Raw genomic sequence first — 17,500 nt, 5'->3', positions numbered from 1 at the left:
TACGCAGAACACTTTCCATACAATAACCATCAGAGCATCACAACAAATCACAGCACATACCCAAGGCACACAGAGCTGCGCTCGGTAGTGAAGTGAAAGCACGCTATAAAAATAAAACTACTGAATAATAATAATAATAATAATAATGATGATAATAATAATAAAACAATAATAATAATAATAATAATAATAATAATAATAATAATAATGATGATAATAATAATGTAGAAGGATCTGTGAAGTGATCATGGTAAAACACAGTTTGTTAGTCTCTAGCATGAACATGGCTTGTATCAAGAACACAGAGGACTCTATTATTGATCAACAAAATTTATTAATCAGATATAGTTCGTCCCGTATTAAGATTAGGAAGAAACTGCTAAGATGTTAAGTGCTATACAACTGCATCTCAGAAGCAAAAATTGTTACTTGTAATGTAATATTCAAATCTGTAAATAGAAGGAATTGAAAAAGTCGTTGAGATCTACAGCTGTTTCAAAAGAACATCAGCTGTATGTTATGCAACATTACAAATGTCTGTAAGAGTAGTGTTTTCTCCTCGTGTTCACGTGACATTTTTCGTGGAAAATAATCTGCTGTAGAGAAGAATGCAAAACTGGGCTAGTAGAAAAAGGGGTAAAAAATGAGAGTGAAGATTGGAATTGGTTAAGAATCAATGATGTGTCTTACTCACCGATTACTCAAGCAAAATAGGTAGGGATGTGATCTCCTTTTCTCATCAACACATGCAAATTACTGTAGAGTCTACAGCAGATAATAATCTCATTAATGTATACGTGGTATCAATGCTAAGCAGCCATTGTGTTGAAGCTGGGATGTTGGTTTCTTATGAGAGATAAAAATGAGTAATGAAATTATAACAGAGAAAACCAGGGAAGAGCAAAGAGGGGGGGGAGAAAAAAGAAAAGCAAATGAGAAAAGGACAAAGTAAGGTGACAGGTGAGGGTTACTAGTGTGTATACAAATATGGATACACTAGCTTTCATGCAAAAAGAAAACAAGAGAAACTATGTTGATGTATGGATACTAAGCATATATCTACATAGATGCGATCATAGGCATACTGAATATAAATATATAAATATATTGAAAAACCAAATGCATGCACATACATGCATATATACATACATATATATATACATAATACATATATATATACATACATACATATATATATATATTATATATATATATATATGTATATATATATATATACATACATATATATATATTTATATGTATGTATGTATGTATGTATATATATATATGTATGTATGTATGTATGTATATATATATATGTATGTATATATATACATACATATATATGCATATATATATATGTATATATATACATATATATATATTATATATATATATATATATACACACACACATATACATGTATATATATATATGTATGTATATATATATATATATATATATATATATATATATATTAGAAAATTGAGGTAATCAGATCAGATGGTTCATAATACCTGTACATCATCTCCAAACCTTCCGATATATATATATATATATATATATATATATATATATATATATATATATATATATATCTATACAAACACACACACACACACACATATATACATGTATATGTATATATATATATATAAAACTAGATATACACATGGCCCAACCATGAATATTTATTAACAGACTTGTCACACACATACAAATAAATAAATAAATAGATATAGCCACAGGTACGTATATACTTAAGGCATAAATTGTACAAACAAATACGATTGCACGATATCGAACATAAAAGTATAATATCAAGTACAGCTGTAGACACGCACATACATAAACAAATAGAATGTAGGTACAGGTATGTATACACTTAGACATGAATCATACAACTGAAACTAATCATACAATATTAAGATAAATGTATAGTATGAGGTATGTATATAAACACACAAACAAATATACATTCGTGCGTAATTATGCTGGAATTAAAGGGAAGGCAGAAACAAGGAATTGTACATCATAATAAAAAGACATATGTGAACAAACAATCATGTGTAGTCAGAGATGCATAAATTTATACACACGCACACACACACACATATATATATATATACATTCATGTGTGCAATATATAAATCCTCACGCACACTTTGAAGAGCAAAAATCAAAACAATAATATGTTATTTCTTTATTGCCCACAAGGGGCTAAACACAGAGGGGACAAACAAGGACAGACAAAGGGATTAAGTTGATTACATCGACCCCAGTGCGTAACTGGTACTTAATTTATGGACCCTGAAAGGATGAAGGGCAAAGTCGACCTCAGCAGAATTTGAACTCAGAACATAACAGCAGATGAAATACCTATTTCTTTACTACCCACAAGGGGCTAAACACAGAGAGGACAAAACAAAGACAGACAAAGGGATTAAGTCGATTACATTGACCCAGTGCGTAACTGGTACTTTAGTTATCGACCCTGAGAGGATGAAAGGCAAAGTCGACCTCAGCGGAATTTGAACTCAGAACATAACAGCAGATGAAATACCTATTTCTTTACTACCCACAAGGACAAAACAAAGACAGACAAAGGAATTAAGTCGATTACATCGACCCCAGTGCATAACTGGTACTTAATTTATCTACCCCTGAAAGGATGAAAGGCAAAGTCGACCTTGGTGGAATTTGAACTCAGAACATAATGGCAGACGAAATATGGCTACGCATTTCGCCCGGCATAGTAACGTTTCTGCCAGCTTGCCACCTTGTACCTTGTATGTATGTATGTATGTATGTATGTATGTGTATATATATATATATATATATATATATATATATATCACCGTGACCGACCAGGCTATCAGATGTTGCTACACATCGCTGGTCACAATGCGCTTTGCATTGTCTTAGCTTTCAAATGATGCCACCCCTCAGGCTAAGCGGGCAGGCCAACAGAAGAAAGAGTGAGAGAAAGTTGTGGCGAAAGAGTACAGCTAGGATCGCCAGAGTACAGCCTCATGGAGCTTTAGGTGTATTCGCTCAATAAACACTCACAACGCACAGTCTGGGAATCGAAACCGCGATTCTACGACCACATGTCCGCTGCCCTAACCACTAGGCCATTGTGCCTCTACATATATATATATATATATATATATATATACATGCACATATGCACACATGTGTGTGTGTGTGCATGTACATATATATATATGTATATGTAAGAAATATTTCATACGTAGAGGTTTTATAAAAGAAGCAAATAGACCAAAAATATCTGTAGCAGGGGGTTCATAAATTAAACGTCTGATTCTTAAACTTATTTTCACATTGAAATAGGAACTTACTCATGCTTATCAACATGTTAACTGCCAGTCATTAACCTAAAGAGGCAGGCATGCATTTCTAACAGGAACAAATGAGCAAAGCTATATTATGCAACTGTCATCATTAGAGGCAGGCCATATCCTTGTTCATAAACAGAATATAGATTGAAATATGTATAAGACAGAGAGCATTAAGAAGTGGTTTTCAAATTAACAAGTAGAGGTAGACCCAGGAAGACATGGGATGAGGTAGTCAAGCATCACCTTCGAACGTTGGGCCTCACAGAGGCAATGACGAAAGACCGAGACCTCTGGAGATATGCTGTGACTGCAAAGACCTGACAAATAACGTGAGTTCATGGCTGCTCCTGCACCAGTTTCGTATAGCCCCAGCCCATCCAAAGTAAACTTGGATTGCAGAATGACCTGCTGTGCTTACCTTGGATTGTAGGGTGACCTGCTGTGCTTGAGGAGACCTATTGAGTCAAGTACATCAACATCAAAATAAATATCAAATGGAAATTGTTATTATGATACCTGTGCCGGTGGCTCGTAAAAAGCATCATCTGAAAGTGGCTGATGCCAGAGCCGCCTTGACTGGCTTCTGTGTCAGTGGCATGTAAAAAGCACCAAATGATCGTGGCCGCTGCCAGCCTCGCCTGGCCATTAAAAAGCACCCACTACACTCATGGAGTGGTTGGCATTAGGAAGGGCATCCAGCTGTAGAAACACTGCCAGATCAGACTGGAGCCTGGTGCAGCCTCCTGGCTTCCCAGACCCTGGTCAAACCGCCCAACCCATGCTAGCACAGAAAACGGATGTTAAATGATGATGATGAGGATGATGTTTCTTATAATACAAATATTTAGAAATGGTGACTCCTAAATTTACTGCAAAGTAAAATAATTTGACTGAGGATTGCTTAATGTGCCAAGATTTCTTTTAACCTTTCACTTATTCCAGTCATTGAACTACAGCCATGCTGGAGCAATACTTTGATTGATTTTAGTCAAATGAGTGGACCCCAGTACTTACTTTTATTTTTTTTAAACCTGATACTTATCCTATCAGTTTCGTTTTACTGAACTGCTAAGTTACAAGGATGTAAACAATCCAAACTGGTTTAAAACCGTGGTGTAGGAGAAGCAAAAGGATCAGACATAAATACACACACACACACACACACACACACACATATATATATATATATAGCAATAAGAAAATGGAGGAGATCAATAGGTGGTTCATCAACTTTTAGACATTATATTATGTTAACTTATTTATTTATTTACTAAACTGATAATTACAATAATATACATACATACATATAACATATTATGCTTTACATATAAGATATAAAATATAGTAATATACAAGGATACCAGTAATTATTATAATATAACAAACATGAAGATATAGGGAGGCTAGTCTGTACAAACATGAATTCACAATTATTGATACAAATACATATAACACGAGCAACTATATATATTCAAAAATTATATATATATATATATATATCAGTTGCCATGATAGATCATTAGCCGCTACACACATTTTTTTCTCTCCTTGTTTCTCGCCTTGTTTTTCTGTGTCCCTTTCTGTAGACGAGCGTAGGCTCGAAACATAAACAACTTTTTCTATTCCTGAGCATTATACTAATACATCTGTTTGTTTTGTACACCACCTGTCTTCGTCTTTTGTTTTTTTCGTAAACTCTCCCTATATATATATATATATATATATATATATATATATACACACACAATTTGGGCTTCTTTCAGTTTCTGTCTACCAAATCCACTCAGAATTTGGTTGGTCCATGCTGTAGTAGGAAACACTTGCCGTACCCTAGATATCATGCAGGGGGACAGAACTCAGAAACATGTGGCTAAACGAAGAAAAAAAATAGAACAAACCATTCTTGATGTACAAAAACACTTAATTACTCTCCTAATTAACTCACACATTTGTCTCCAATTTGCTGTTTTTACAAATGAAACTTATTAACTCAAGAGCAAAAACTCTCTCTCTCTCAAACACAAATCTATTTAAGAAATCAATTGTAATTGATTTTGTTCCTTTGTGTAATTTTGTAAAATTCCAAAGTTAAAGGTATCTGCAATATTTAGACTGAGATCTTTCACTAAATTGTATGCATTAGTTAATGAACAGACACTGAGTGAATGTATGTGTTATGGCTATCTTTGGACAAGTAATCCCTTGACCACCAGTCAAATGATACTGTCATATTTATCAAACTTGCAAATGCAAATGTATACAAATAGTGGGTGTATATGCATATATGTGTATATTGGTGTGTTTAATATCCATTTATATGAATAGTTTGTGTATTTATGAACGTACCATTCACAGCAGTGAATTCACACAGCACTTAAATTTATAATATTACACAATGCTTGTGAGTATATGTATGTATTTACATATTTATATGCATACACACATACAGACACATATATACATGTGTGTGTATTTTTCTATGTGTGTGTGTGTACATACATTTACATATTAATATATATGTGTGTGCGTGTATGTATGCATATATGGATGTATGTTGGTATGTTCGTGGATGTTTGCTGGTGTTATGTGTATTTGTATCAATAATTGTGAATTCATGTTTGTACAGACTAGCCTCCCTATTTGTACATACAGTATTTAAATTTATTCAATTACCATAATCATGCATATATTCATCTGTGTGTGTGCATGTGTGTATGTGTGTGTTTATATTATATTAAGTTACTGGAAATTGAAACTTCCAATAGATGCATAAATGAACTCTTCAACTTATTTCGAGTTCGTTCCCCTTTTTCTATACACTATATCACTACACACAAGCACGCACAAATGCATGCACGCACACATACACACACACGCACACGCACAAACACACCACACACACACACACCCTTCTACCCGCACACACATACACAAACACATACATAATGATATCCACATTGACATGATTTCATGAGTCTTGTCCTGTACGTCTAACCATTTTGAGGGTTCTTTAACCATGTCATTTGTGAGGACCAACACCTTGCAATCAGATATCAATTCTTCATCCAATGTCTTTTTCTTTGCACTGTATCACTACACACACGCACACACACGCACACACACAACACACACACACACATACATACATAATAATGTCCATGTTGAGATGATTTCGTGGGTCTTGTCCTGTACGTCTAACCATATTGAGGGTTCTTTAACCATGTCATTTATGAGGACCAACACCTTGCAATCGGATATCAGTGCTTCTTCCAATGTTTTTCACAACCACGCTCTTATCACCAAATTGTCATATGTTGTATGCATCATATTACCCACATATCTGTACAAGTGAAGGCTTGCACTTAGAACAAGATGTATAAATCCACTTACATCTAACTCTTTTAGATCCAAGCTAATCATTATGTCCTGTATGTTTGCAATCTTTATATCTCTTTCCAAACTCCACCCGTCTAACACCCGTGGATATGTTTACAAAGTCAGAATACAGCACAGCTCCCATGACTTTCGGAAACATTTTTTCATGCTAAGAGTTGCTGAAGCATGGAACAAATTGCCGGTATCAGTTGTTAGTTGTCAGAGCACTGCATCCTTCAAAACTTCCATGCTTCCAGAGATTTGCCAACACTACACCTGATTTTCTCCCCTCCATACAAACGCAAGCATGTATCTGACTCATACACTGTTCACTTCCCAGACATTTGCACATTACTGCATATGCTTTATACGCACTTTTGACAAGTTGTGGTGCACCTAAGCACTGTATACAATAATTTCATTTATATTATAAACTCCAAGACCTGTGATTCTCAACCATTTTTCACCTGTGGACCCCCCTTTGGTTCCTCTTTTGCTTGGATGGACCTTCACAGCCATTCATTTTTTTTTTTAATTCTTATATTTTTATAATTAAATATTATTAGAAATTGTATAAAAAATTTTTTAAGGTATTTTGTATACAGGTGCAGGTATGTCTGTGTGGTAAGAAGCATGCTTCCCCTACCACATGGTTCTAGATTTAGTTCCACTGCATGGCACCTTGGGCAAGTGTTTTCTACTATATCCTTGGGCCAACTGAAGCCTTGAGAGTGGATTTGGTAAACAGAAACTGATAGAAGCCCATCGTATATATATATGTATATATTTATGTGTGTGTGTGTCTTTGTGTCTGTGTTTGTACTCCCACTGTCACTTCACAGCCGATATTGGTGTGTATTGGTGTGTTTACATCCCTGTAACTTAGCAGTTCAGCAAAAGAGTGTGATAAAATAGGTACTAAGCTTGCAAAGAATGAGTCCTGGGGGTTGATTTTTTTGACTAAAACTCTTCAAGGTGGTGCTCCAGCATGGCCGTAGTCAAATAACTGAAACAAGTAAAAGAATAAATAAATAAAATAAATAAAAATAGTAGAAGTATGAGTAATTTATTAGCAACAAAATCTTATATGGACCCCCAAACGGTAATGTGGACCCCAGTTGAGAACCAGTGTTTTATACTATTATAAAATCAAACAACAGCATTTTTTTTTTATTAAACTTCTGATGAAGTAATGTCTACTGAAAGATTGTGCAAAATTAATCTTATATCTCAGTTTATCTGCATCATTGTGATAATCCCCATTATGTGCTCTGAGGTTTCTTTTAAGACCAGCACTTGACTTAAGATTCAAAATTTCTACAGGATTTTTTATAGGTTACTTGTGGTATGGTAATCTTATGCCCTTTCATGTGCCTTTTCAAATCAGATTTACTCTGACAGATTATCACTTATACAACACAGGTGTTGTTCTCATAAAAAGCAAGCAATTCATTGTTGATGCATCTCAATTTTGCAAACTACTGCATAATTTCATGTGGCTTATATAGCCAGCTTTTTATGGGGCATATCACTCTCAAAACTGTATTTCCAATGCTTAATATCAAGTAGTGCATTAATGATACTTCCCTTTCTCAAAGTATTCTTTAACTGTACATGTTATCCTTTGACTAGCACAAATCTAGCAATAATTTCCTTTACTAGAGACCTCCATGCATTTCTATCAGTCACTTTTGCATTCCAGAATTTTAAAATCTATTGTCAGTTTCACTAGATTGTCATGAATACAGCCTCTGTACCATTTCTTTGGGGTATGCTGTGGGCATTTCCCAAATTGTAACCCCCCATAAAAATCTGCTTAGGCATTTTCAATAAATTTCCTGCTGCATGTGATGTCTTTGGTCTGACTCATCATCATCATCATTTAGCATCCGCTTTCCATGCTGGCATGGGTTGGATGGTGCAACTGGGGTCTGTGAAGCCAGAAGGCTGCATCAGGCCCAGTCTGATCTGGCAGTGTTTCTACGGCTGGATGCCCTTCCTAACGCCGACCACTCCGTGAGTGTAGTGGGTGCTTTTTACGTGCCACCCGCACAGGTGCCAGACGGAGCTGGCAAACGGCCACGGACGGATGGTGCTTTTTACGTGCCACCGGCACGGGGCCAAGCGAGGCTGGCAATGGCCACGAACGGATGGTGCTTTTTACGTGCCACCGGCACGAGGCCAGTCGGGGCAGTGCTGGCACTATAAGTTTAAAAAAAAAACCAATCTGATGTTCATGCTGATACTTAATGAACACTATGTGGATCCTGATAGCTGTAGAAAAAATACAAGATTAGGAGTGGTGGGCACACTTCCATACATGCTAAGTACCTAGAGATGGCAGCCTTGATTTTGAAATTATACAGTTTGAATCACCTCCACATGACTTAGAGTTTCATTGATGCATACAACAAGTTCATTACATAAGGTGCAAAGAGCAGCATGAGAGATTTTATGAGAAATTCATGATAGCTTCTTAGTCTTAGGCCTCCCCTGTTTGGTTCAGGTTCATAGTATTATTGCTATGGATGTGACACAACTATATTCTTTACTTTTAAAATCCTGTCCAGATACATGGGCTTAAAATTAAAGTTACCGGTGTTACTTAAATAGCATTAATATCATGTGACCTGAGCTGAACAATAGATGCTTAACACCTAGAAACCGTCTTGAATTTCTTTCAAAATCTCTCATTCTGCTCCTTGCATCTGATGAGACAGATGTGTCCTATGCACCCACGAAACTTAAGTCATGAGGAGATATATAACTCTGACTAACTGTGTGAAGTGCTGCTCTCTTTCATTTTGTTCACACAAATATGCATGTCATACATATAAACATACATGTGTGTGTGTGTGTGTATACATAGCTTGCAGTTCCATTGTAGGTAGGATCAACAAAAAATGTACTCCATCCAGTGAGAGATAAATATCATTTAATATACACAATTACAAAATTGCACATTATTTTCTTGTGTTTTCTCATAGTCCAGTGTGTTGGTTTTAAATACATCTAACATTATGAACTGAGCCTGAAAGATCACTTGGAGATACGTGAGATGTTATATAATTCTGCCAGTTTAACCATTTAGTATTCAAATGTCTTTGTCAAATGCATTGCTTATTTATTCTCTCATTGTTTTCTATTAACCACACATTATATTGCAACTTCAAGATTTCAATGGCGTGTTTGTATATTTTTAGAATGACAAAACTGAGTGAGTGTGAGAGATTAAATTTGGTCAGTTTTAACATAAAGCAGGTAGAATATTTTAGCTGGATATGGCCAGATTAAATGCTCATAGGTTAATGTATCTTATAGCATGAAACTATAAGTAGGTATTTTGTAATTGTGTACATGTACACAGACACATATATATAGATATAAATATATCTATATATATATGTGTGTGTATGTATATATATATAATATATATATATATATATATATGTATGTATATCTACCTATCTATCTATCTATCTATATGTATTTATAATATACACACACATATATGTAATATATATATGCATCTATATATAAATACTATATATATATATAATAATATAATATATATATATATATATCTATATATATATAATATATATATATATATATGTATTTATATATATACTGGAGTAAACACATAAATGTGAAACAAGGTGTGGAAAAAAGAGTACTCAAATACCAGAGGTAGAGTAATGTGCTTTATTTAAAAGCAGCAGAATATAACAAAAGCTGTTACTAAGAGTTCAGTTCCCTTTCGTCGGGAACGTGAAACTCTGAGTAACAGCTTTTGTTATATTTGTAGTAGTAGTAGTAGTAGTAGTAGTAGTAGTGTAGTAGTAGTAGAGTAGTTAGTAGAGGTAAACAGCAGCAGCAGCAGCAGCAGTTAGTAGTAGTTGTTTTTAGTAGTAGTAGTTGTAGTAGTAGTCAGTAGTAGTAGTAGTAGATTATTAGTTGTAGTAGTAGTAGGTAGTAGAGGTAGTAGTAGTAGTAGTAGTAGTAGTAGTAGTAGTAGTTGTAGTAGTAGCTGTAGCAGTAGTAACAGCAGCAGCAGCAGCAGCAGTAGTAGTAGTAGTTGTAGTAGTTGTAATAGTAGTTGTAGTAGTAGTAGTTGTAGTAGTAGTAGTAGTAGTAGTAGAGTATGTATGTATTTTAATTATGATCATTCAGGTTTTCTTTTTGTATATCAGGAATAACATATTCCTATACTTTATCTTTTTTGTAAAATAAAGAAGATTTTTTTTTTGGATCCAAGTAGATTTGTCTTCTATTCCTTGCAGTTGACTGGAAAGCGAACATATCTTCCCAAGGATCTCAAATCACGTATCTGCCTCACGTCAGGCAAATATGTTACTTATTATTACACCAATGAGGTGGCTGTTGCTCTGGATTGTATAATTCACTACTGTAGATAACCTGCAGCATTCTGAAATCAATGAGGAAATTTAGTTATATCTAATAGCACAGAGTTCAATCTCTTTTGAGTGTAACTATCTAGAGAACGCAGGAGTGGCTGTGTGGTAAGTAGCTTGCTAACCAACCACATGGTTCCGGGTTCAGTCCCATTGCGTGGCATCTTGGGCAAGTGTATTCTGCTATAGCCCCGGGTCGACCAATGCCTTGTGAGTGGATTTGATAGACAGAAACTGAAAGAAGCCCATCGTATATATGTATATATATATGTGTATATGTGTGTGTTTGTGTGTCTGTGTTGATAGACGGAAACTGAAAGAAGCCTGTCGTATATATATGTATATGTATGTGTGTGTGTGTGTTTGTGTGTCTGTGTTTGTACTCCTAGCATTGCTTGACAACTGATGCTGGTGTGTTTACGTCCCCGTCACTTAGCGGTTCGGCAAAAGAGACCGATAGAATAAGTACTGGGCTTACAAAAAGAATAAGTCCCGGGGTCGATTTGCTCGACTAAAGGCGGTGCTCCAGCATGGCCGCAGTCAAATGACTGAAACATGTAAAAGAGAGAGAAAGAGAGAGAGTATAACTCACACTCAAATCAAATGCTTCAGTGGAGTTGAGTAGCCCAAAAGATTTTTCTTACTTGGAGAGGATTCAATTAACTATTATCTTACCTGTTTGAGCTGTCAATAATTTACCTTTCTATATCACAAAGTTTCTTACTGAACAAAATGTAAATTAAGTCTTTTTATATTGAATATAGCCTGATAACTTTTCTTAGCATGAGCAAATCTACTTCTTTATTATATTATTTCAAAGACAAAAGTCTTAGCTGATGTGATTGTGCCAACAGTAATAGGAGCATTAATATTATTAAGAACTTCACAGGCAGTGTGGTATTGTGATAAGTTCCAGGCAAATGAAATCCATGACCTTGATTCCAATATTAAATGGAAGCTAATTTTAGATAATGTAAACTTCCTTTTGCTAGGTTTGACCTTCATGATTAGTTGTTAATGGACTGTAAATCTAAAATGTGAAACTATTTAGTTACATAACATAATTATAGCGTTGGTAGTTGTTTAAATGGTAATTCATTGCATTTCTCTATTGTATAACTTCTTCCAGCTTGTCAAGAGTTGGTTGAATTAGAAGAACGGTTGTGGTGTTTTTAAGATCAAATTCCACGCAGCCGACTCCGGCTTTTGTTTCTTATGAAGTCAATAAAATAATAAACCACTTGTCAAGAAACTGGATTTGATATATATTCGAATATACTCATGAGGGTGGCACTGGTCCTAGTATGTCACCAGTTCTACAAGTAAAACTAGTAAAAGAATAAATGAACAGAAAAGGAAAAGATTGGAAAATAACAGAGAAAGCCAATCCATCTTTTATCATTCATTTGGTTCAGTCATTAGACTGTGGCCATGCTGGGGCAATGCTTTGAACAGTTTAGTTGAACAAATGACTATAGAATTTATTTTTAAGATTTGTGCTTATTTTATTGTTCTATTTTTTTTTTTTGCCAAACCACTAAGTTAAGGGGGCATAACAAAACAACACCACCTGTCAAGCAGTGGTAGGGGACAAACACACACATACACACACACACACGCACACAAACACATATACACACACACATACACACACACACACTCAGTTATATATTTGAGAGGCTTCTGCACAGTTTCCATCAACCAGATTCCCTCACAAGGAATTGGTCAACCTGAAGGTATAGTCAAAGACACCTGCCCAAAGTGTCATGCACTGAAACTTGAACCCAAAATCTCATGGCTACAAAGTAAGCATCCTAACCATACAACCATACCTGCATGATGAAGACTGAAAACAATTTTTTAAAATAAGGTACTATTTTAATTACGGAGATGTACTTGCATAGCAAGTGATTTGATCTGAGATCGTGTGCTGGAACGAAAACAATTGCAGCGTGGTACTATTTTTAAAATTGTGTGCTAAGATTTCCTTCTTTACTTGTGTTTCCAACAGATAGCTAGGACATCACTTGATAGGAAAGAAACAGAAGGTATCATTCATCCACCCTATCGGTACAGTGAGATGTCTACAATATCAAATGCTGACAATGGACACAATATTTGCAAGAAGGGTAGAGATACCCATCATACTGAAGAACAATCAGGTATATATTTTTATGGTAAATTTTTCTGGACTTTTATGTCTGAAAACACATACTGCTATGAATTGATATTCTTGTTGCTTAAAAGATTTTACACAGTTAGAAATTGTGTGTAGTAATGATATGTGAATCATCAGCTTGAAAATAACTGTGTAGATTTGTGTGTATGTGTTTGTGTGTGTGTGTGTGTTTGTCTGTGTGTATGTGTGTTTGTGTGTGTGTGTGTTTGTCTGTGTGTATGTGTGTTTGTGTGTGTGTGTGTGTGTGCATGTGTGTGTGCATGCATATGTATGTGTGTATTTCTATATTTAATTCTTTATTGCCCACAAGCGGCTAAACATAGAGGGGACAAACAAGGACAGACAAAGGGACTAAGTCGATTACATCGACACCAGTGTGTAACTGGTACTTATTTAATCAACCCTGAAAAGATGAAAGGCAAAGTTAACCTCAGTGGAATTTGAACTCAGAAAGTAGCTGCAGACGAAATACCGTTAAGCATTTCACCCGGTGTGCTAACGATTCTACCAGCTCGCCACCTTCTATATTTCTATTTCCACAGAGTGAAGAAAAGGTAAATATAGAGAAAGAGAGAGGGGAAGAGAGAGAGAGAGAAGGAAAGAGAGAGAGCAGGGTGGAACGATTCAACATTCAGGAATAATATAAATAGTTCCCAGGGTACAAGTTCTCATATGTGTGTACAAATAGCTAAATACAATGAGTAAAGTTTTCCTTACAAAGAGTTTAAATCAGTGAAAAAATTCATCTTTGAGTGTACCAACAGCACAAAATAGTAAAGCTCTCCATGAGTACGAACAACTAGATACAATGAGCAAAATAGTAACATTTTCTTCTGTGTGTATAAACACCTAAATACAATGAATCTGTTGTTGGTGATGGAAGAAGTGTTAGCTCAGAATAGCATTCTGTATATCTTGCTTAATATGGATAAACCGTAGAAAATCACAATATTGTGGTATCCATCTTGAGAAAGCATCTTGTAAAGATGTAGCAGAAGCAAACAAAAAGCATCCAGTAGCCATGATGGCATTGCTAAATCTAGATTTCTTTGTTTTTGCTCATCATTAGCAAGTAACCACTATCAACCACATACTTAGACAAATTTAGCCACTACTGATATAGAAAAATAGCAACTGACAAATCACTGATGTTGCAAATAGCTGGCAGGCTGAATAAAAATTCATTGTTAGTTACAAAAACACTATTAGCTCAGAATAGCATTCTGCATACCTTACTTAAAGTGAATATATTGTAGAAATCCACAAAACTGTGCTGTTCTCTACTTGAAGAGTTCCTAATAGGAAATATCTTATATATTTTTAACTACGTGTACAATTTTGTAAATCCTATTAACAAGTGAAACATATGTAATGGCAAATAAATAACACCAAGAATTTTTCCATTCTCCTGTTTTGATATATGATTATAACACAAAAGGATCTTCCAGTATTTTAAACTCTTATGTATACCTCACACAATTATAACATCTACAAATAGATCTGGAATATCGGAGTAAGCAAATGGATTTTAGCAGATGGATACATACAGAGATAGGGGAAGGAGGGAGGAGAGAAAGAGATGCATGTGTAAGTTGGCTTCTCTTTGTCATAGCATCACGTAAAAGTTGTAAATGAGTGTCACTGTCATGAAGCAGTGTCCTTTCTTTCCAATGTTCCCAGAAAACATGTCTGGCCATGGTGAAATATCAATGTAATTGGGAACAAATGAGGAATGGCAACATGAAGGACATCTGGTTGTAGAAAATTATAATATATATATATATATATATATATATATATATATATATATATATATACATACATATATACATGTGTAGATATATATATATATATATATACATACATATATACATGTGTAGATATATATATATATATATAAGTTCAGCAAAAATTTAGATTCAAAAGGATATGGTACTTAATTTAGATGCACCAGAATTTTGTATGGTGTTATCCATAAAAATCCATGGGGTGATTATATTCAAAATAAGCAACAAGAATGACTCCGGTAATTGGTACGATCGTTTCGTACTACATCATTTTATTAAATGTTGTAAGTATTACAACAGATTTAAGATGTTGATATATATATATATATATATATATATATATTATATATATATATGTGTGTGTACATATATATATATAAGAAAATAAATGAAGTTAAACGCAGGTGTTATTCAAATTCTTTTTCTTCTGACACGTTTTGAAGATATCATTGGTATTACTTTACACCATTTATTATTTATAAACTTTATGCAAAATAATTTTATTTTACACCATTTATTTATTTATAAACTTTATGCAAAATATTTCACATAAACCCAGAGTTTCTACCTTTAAAAACAAAGAGTTACATCCTTTTTACTTGTGTGAATTTTGCTACCCCGGTAACTATTTATCTATTTTTTTCCATGTTAATTGTAAACAAGGAAAACACACACACACACACACACACACACCTGCACTCATATACCTATATATGTATGGGTATGTAAATGGGGTATATATGTTTGTATGTATGTCTTTGTGTTTGTACCTCTACACCACCTAACAACAGGTACATGAAAATATGCAATGGGATTATTCAGTTTCTGTATACCAAATTCATCCACAATGCTTTAGTTAGCCAGGGGCTATAGTAGAAGACACTATCCCAGAATTGGCATGTGGCAGTGGAACTAAAACTGTAACAATGTGGTGGTGTGGCGTGGGGGGAACAGACTTCTTAACCACACAACCTTTCATATATTAAAAAACAGAAAGTTCTAAAGGCAACTTAAGGACAACATGTCATGCATAAAAAATGGGAAAAAAGGTATCTGAGCTTAGATATATATATAGATGTATACTTTATTTGTGGGTTAACAAATAAAGATGTGTACCAAACTTTCCATGGGGATTGCTTGAACAATTGTGAAGATCTCATCACATGAAACCATTGGTTACCTTGTTAACCAACAAATAAGGATTATTTATCCACCAATGCAGTGCTGAGCACTCATTCTCACTGTTAATTCATTTAATACAACGTCACATGACCCAACCACATTTAGTAGAGTCCGTATCCTTAACGTGGCCTTGCGTATCCCAATGCTACTTGCAGAATTGTTTCCATTTGGGAGCTGAGTTGACTTCACAATGATCGCATGCTGTTTATGCGAAGGAGTGCATGGCTGAGCCACAACTATTGATTTCAAACCAGAATATTGCATGACAGTGTTGTTTCCAAGTACTTCCTTGTCAATCCCACCATTTACCACGTCATGTCTTTCATGTAGATTTCTCTCATGTGGTACTGTTGAACATGTCCACAGGCTTAATTTATTGCATAGATGTAGTTCATATGTCTACTGACTGTTCAGCATGGTAGCGGCAGTGCTGACAGCTGCAATCCACTGAGAAGTTTTCGGTGCATTCAAAATCACTTACCCCACATCTGATTTTCCATGACAAATTTAGGGCCTGGAATCTTCCAGATGCATAACATGTCACTTAGTTGAATTAGCCCTTCATTTACTCCACAAATGTTTTGTCATCAATGCTGCACTTCTCTGTACCACATGTTGAACTTAAATGTACCATATATACAAACTATGCCATTTAAACCCCGAGCAATGCCTGGTATGTCTGCAAGTAAATGTGTGTGCATGTGTGAGAGAGAGTGTGTGTGTGTGTGTGTGTATGTGTGTGTGTGTGTAAACCCTATGCAAGCATGGAAAAGTATACATTAAAACAATGATGCAGATGATGATACATAGAAATCTGTGTGTGTAAGCAAAACTTGCATTTATCAGCAGCATATTTTTAAGGGTTGTTTTATTTGATAAATTTACAGTTGAAAGGTAATTAACTTCACAATTATAGTAGCTTTCACTTGAAACAAGCAACAATAAATTCTCACCATTCTTTACTATTTTGTTCTTTTCTTTTTGCAGATGATAAATGTGGTAAAATGGAAAAGTTACATCCATCGCAGAAGAAATCATCACCACATACGACTGCCATGCCAAAGAATACATACAACAGCACAAGGTGTTCCTATCAAACAAATCCCGATAAAAAATCCAGTGGTAATGATGTCATTGCCCAAAAGACCAGTCCACTGGTCACTAGTAATAGTAATGCACCTCAACTACCTTGGAACCTAC

At 34.9% G+C, this 17,500-nt stretch overlaps 1 long non-coding RNA gene and 1 pseudogene across 1 annotated transcript in view; one reads left to right on the top strand and one right to left on the bottom strand.

Annotated features, from left to right (window-relative positions):
* The window catches only part of LOC118765883, a 20,343-nt gene extending 15,873 nt beyond the window's left edge, over nt 1-4,470 (bottom strand). Inside the window, exon 1 of the long non-coding RNA XR_005001790.1 lies at nt 4,461-4,470. This is a non-coding gene — a long non-coding RNA (uncharacterized LOC118765883). The remainder of the gene's footprint in view (nt 1-4,460) is intronic.
* The window catches only part of LOC115218974, a 91,082-nt pseudogene that overhangs the window by 73,353 nt on the left and 229 nt on the right, over nt 1-17,500 (top strand).

This window comes from Octopus sinensis, linkage group LG14 (assembly GCF_006345805.1).
Source record: "Octopus sinensis linkage group LG14, ASM634580v1, whole genome shotgun sequence".
Classification (NCBI taxonomy): domain Eukaryota; kingdom Metazoa; phylum Mollusca; class Cephalopoda; order Octopoda; family Octopodidae; genus Octopus; species Octopus sinensis.
The sequence above is the reverse complement of the archived record's forward strand: the minus strand, read 5'-3'. Positions and strand labels throughout refer to the sequence as shown.